Below are 5,000 nucleotides of genomic sequence, written 5' to 3'. Positions count from 1 at the left end.
TGTTTTTGGGACGGATACCAGAAGTGATCATTTCGCAGGCCAGGACAGACAACTGTGGTCTCTTAAATTTTTAAACTAATCGTCTCTAATTGTTAGAGGATACTTAGCAGTGTAAACGTAGTTGTGCCAAGACAAGTTAAAAAGGAAAACAGCTAACAACCAGTTGCCGTCTGTGACTCTGCAATGTCATTGTGTGCTTAGATGTAAGCTCCGTAATGTGACTGACAGTCAGTCAAGCAGAATGACAGGAACTTGAGTCAAACCTAAAATATTTCTGCAATATCAGATAACAAAGTGGGATTTTACAGTATAATTTTTTTAAGACAAACTTTTGTTTTTGTTAGATCTGAATGCCAGCAGAAGTCAGGTTTTCTCCATCACTTAAAGTTTTCTCAATGTATTTACCCACAAAAGGGTAATTAAGCATCACCTCTGCAGCACAATATTATTGCACTAGTATTGCTTCTTTATGACTGTTGTGGGTGTAATAATTGCTTGGGATGCTTGAAATTTCATGTTGCGTGGCCTCAGACAAAAGAATGAAATTTAAAGAATTTCAAACAATTGCTCTTAACTTTAAGAGCGGGCGGAAGTGGCTGTTAAACAAAAATAGATATCTGACATTATTTTTTTTGCTATTGAAGGAAATCGCAAGGCATCTGCAAGGAAAGGAATAGTAGAAATTGGAGCGTGCAAGGCAACATCGTATAGAACGACAACAAAAGGAAGAAGAAGAGGGCAAAATGCTGAGTGAAGCTCTTTCAAAGCTAAAAGAGAATGGAAAAAATCGTGTGAATCATTGTGAAGTGGCTGAAATTCAGACAGGTTAGTCGAACTCTTCTAATCAAGAATCAAGCCAAACAACCTTGTAATAATACTTCCAAATGTTGTTATCTGGGTAATAAATAATAGTACTTAGTTATAGGTGTTTGCTGGGGTCATTGTTACCCTGTCTAGTTTATGAAAGGATGTCATTCTGAGCAGGAACAAAATAATTCCCGATCAGTGTCTATCGTGAAATTACAGTACCGTGCAGTCTCTTTCAAGTCTCGATTCTTGCGAGGATCGAGGATGGAGGAACAGCAGTTGCAATTGAGGATCAAACAGTTCCTGTTGTTATTTAATCGAGGGGTAATTTTCCCAACGAGTTCTGTCCAAGATGGTACATGTAGGTCTTATTTTGCCACTGCTTACTTTGCACTTTTCAAAACTTTTTAAAATCATCCTTTAATACTTTTAGGTAATTTTACTGTAGCAGTGCTGAGATTTTAATGCTGAGATTGTATTGCATTGCATTGCACTAAATTTTGTCACAGCACCGGTTCCTGTGGGTTCTAGAGATCGCCCAGTGCATACAGATGACACGAAAACTCATCAGAAACTATCAGCAAAATGTGGTAACAGTAGCAGAGGATCTGATAATGGCAACAGCATGGGAGAAGGAACTGTCGTTCAGCTGCCGCGACCCGCTGAGTGACTGGACGCCTTGAGTGTGACAGGATTATTGTGGCTGATGGAACAGCTATTCACTTGTTTGATGAAAATGACAATTCTGGTGCTAGGGAAAAGGTGCACCCAAGATCAAGAGAACGACAGGATGAGGTGGGGAATTCTGATCAGTGACTGGTTCAGTAAAAAAGTTGAAATATAGTGACTGGTATTGTTTACAGTCATCACCTTGCACTCAGTGTCGGTCTCCAAATGCAGTTTCACCTCATTTATATGTAAATACTACAACTTCTACCATCCAACTTTTTTTCTCCTTAAAATATGTCTTAAAATATGTTTTCCGTGTACCTATTACGATTAAATAAAACCACTAAAAATGGGGGGGGGGGGGGGGGGGCCCCGTGCTCGTTTCTTCGCAACACGATGATAAATGGGTGGCAAGGAGGCAATTTCAGCTTCAAAGTGATCTTTTTTCCGCGAAAGGACTGGGGCGAGTTCCAAAACAACACCTTAACCGAGAAGAATTATCATGATTGCACTTAAAAGCTCTTGAACAGCAAAAGGGGACATTGCTGCCTCTCTTTAGATGGCCGGCGTGAAATTCCATCATCTCCGAAGTCGCAATGTTATGCGCAGTATGAGATGCGCGGTGCAAAACAAGGGAATCACCTTAAGCCAATCATTAAGGGCTACGCCTCGTGTTTTTAAACCCGATTAAACACTGCTGCGAGTTTCTTAAACATTACTTGAGAAAACCTTCGTCTTTACGGAGATTCCCATTAAAGTTATCAAACACCTGCTAAAATGCTATTTTAAACATACCTTTATTATCCTTGTTGCTTCAAAACGCCAAACATACCGTTTTGAATTATCACTCTCCGTATTTTTATTCCGGAATAGGATCAGTCGAACGCACCCTAATACTGACAAGCACGTAATGACTGGCTCCCTCCGTTTCGAAACGAGTTTGTCAGCAAAATCATTCAAATCAAACTGAGTGAAGTATCTTCATAGAATTAACCTTATTTCCGTTTATGATTTTAAATTCGCACCAAATCTCGTTTTTAAGGCAAACAGAACTCGGAAGTGGACCATTGAAAAAGAACTCTCCATACTGTGCACTAAATAAGTAGCCGCTTTTGTTTAACTCAGTCCGCTAAGAAAGACATGTATGATGACATGATTTTCTTTTGACCAAGGAAAACAAGAAGAATACATTGCCCTCGTGATGACTCTGGCTTTGATCGGCAAGTTTACGATCTCTGCTGTCTATCATCAGATATACATCCACACCGCTGAACTTTATCCAACAGTGATCTGGTAAGAATCTGTAAATTTTTCAACAAGTTAAAATTAACCGTGAAGTTAATATCTTGGATTTTCACATCGTTTTTTTTCCTCTTGTGCATTATTTTCACTGTCCTCGATGATGCTTGATTGTTTAAAGAACCATAAGAGTAGGTTTTTCGTGACTGTGTGCTCGAAGTGGAGGAATGGCTGCTCCGTATATATTGGTAAGAGAAGGAGTGATTTTATTATTAATATACCTCCATCTCACCTAGATAAGAGGAAGATCGCTTCCACAAAAATTGACGTTACTGTCTGAACTTAATAACAAGTAATAATCATGGATTAGTAAAGTGCGTTCTATCTCTAGTAATAATAATAATACTACTACTACTACTACTAATAATAATAATAATAATAATAATAATAATAATAATAATAATAATAATAACAGCACTATGACACTGTATGAGTCTTTACGTTCCTCTTAAAAATAGCGAGTGAACTACTTTGCCTAACGGTGATGGGCAGAGCATTCCATAACTTCGAAGCTGCCACAGAAAATGCTCTGTCATCATTGATCCTTTGATTAGACCTGGGGATGACAAGGAGTCAGTGGTTTGTGGATCTAAGATTACGACTTGGACTGTAACGATATTATTATTCATTAATGTAAAGAGGTGCTTAATTATTCAGAGACAAACTAATAACAAAAGCGTAAAAATAATACGTTGCTCGACCGGCAGCTAGTGAAGTTCCATAAGTAACGATGTAGCATATGTAGCATGTACATATGGGGTTCTCCCAGGCAGTGTGTGATTCATATATATGTTCAGTATGTGATGTTTTGTTTATGATGTTTACTATGTCGTATATGATGTTTGTTCAGTATATAAACTTAGTATATGATCCATTTCATATATCATTTCGTTCATTAACAAGGTTTGGTAGCTCCACATTTTGGTAATGGACTTGATGCAATGGCGATGGCCGAAACGAATTGAACAATCTTGAGCCTGAAAACACTGGACAGTTGAAGTTGGCTAATACCTTTACTACATAGGCTCGAGGCCCTTACATGAAATCGAGGCGAACCAGTCGAAGATGTGGCCCAAACCCTGAAATCGCAGAGCATCCATAAAAAAGGCGACACAAATAGTATGCGTTCTCCTAATGTGGAACGCCAGAATCTTCTCAGCTCTGTACGTGATACCTAGGATTTTCCTCTCACGTACGTCAACATTTTAACTGTTGGGAATCCGAATTTGGAACTGTGTAAAACGCAAGGAAGTGGCGCATAAGGGTGCTTGTCAGTATTATACGGCTCTTTCTCAAAATGTTTAGTTCTTGAACTGTCACTGAACCCACCGACCGACAATTCGCATATTTGTTCGGTAAACGAAGCTGTTGCTGTCTCAAAGGGACATAATGTCCCAAACAAGAACATAAACAAAGGATCATAGATAAAATTAATTCTTTTACTCAGCTTTTCAAAGAGTTAAACGTTTCATATTTCCCACCTTTTTGGTGGTCAGTCGCGGGCGGCACTTGTCCTCGAGAACACCGCTGACATTCGGTGGCAGAATTTCGTTCTTAGCAACAGGCTTGTAGTTAAGAGGAACACCCCCTTAAAGACTTTGTGCCAGTTGATTGTTTGTATTGCTTCGCTCTTTATTGTTTTAACAGGATGCTACAGGACTCGTTTGGGTTCCACCGATCGTCTTCGGCGCCACATCATTCGCCGCTGGGGTAATCGCAATGTTGTTACCCGAGACAGGAGGAAAGCCACTTCCAGACTTCGTCGGAAATAGACGGAGGAGATGGAAAGGGGATTTTGTCGGAGCAAAAACAAGAATTCGCAGATTACACTTCAACTGTTTAGTTGAGCAATATAAACTGAATGACGACGTCCTTCTTTTCTTTCGTTCGTGTTGATCAAGGGTGCGATCCTTTGGGATGATCCGAAAAAGGATCACTGATCCAAGATCACTTGGATCACGGTGCATCAGAGGTTCCGATAAATCCACTCTGGGAAAGGATTTTCAGTTCCTTTGAAGCACCATGATTCAAGTGATCTTAGATAAGTGATCCCTTTTCGGATCATCCGAAAGGAATGCACCCCAAGGCAGTCCTCAAAACGTACCGTTTTCTTTTCCGTTTTTGCCTCCAGTTTACTGCCTAAAAACGTTGTAAATTCTTTTTAAAAGAACCTCTGTTATGCACTTTGTATAAATATCTTTTTGTGCCGCTACCTTGTTTTGCGC

At 39.5% G+C, this 5,000-nt stretch overlaps 2 long non-coding RNA genes across 2 annotated transcripts in view; one reads left to right on the top strand and one right to left on the bottom strand.

Moving 5' to 3' along the window:
• The window catches only part of LOC137976376 (uncharacterized), a 161,097-nt gene that overhangs the window by 94,025 nt on the left and 62,072 nt on the right, over nt 1-5,000 (bottom strand). The window lies entirely within an intron of this gene.
• On the top strand, nt 683-2,745 carry LOC137977622 (uncharacterized). The gene is made up of 3 exons (XR_011117848.1): nt 683-825; nt 1,317-1,602; nt 2,649-2,745. It is a non-coding gene; the product is annotated as an uncharacterized lncRNA (long non-coding RNA).

Source organism: Montipora foliosa, chromosome 11 (genome assembly GCF_036669935.1).
Source record: "Montipora foliosa isolate CH-2021 chromosome 11, ASM3666993v2, whole genome shotgun sequence".
Taxonomy (NCBI): Eukaryota; Metazoa; Cnidaria; class Anthozoa; order Scleractinia; family Acroporidae; genus Montipora; species Montipora foliosa.
Note: the sequence above shows the minus strand (reverse complement) of the source record. Positions and strands in the feature narration are given on the sequence as shown.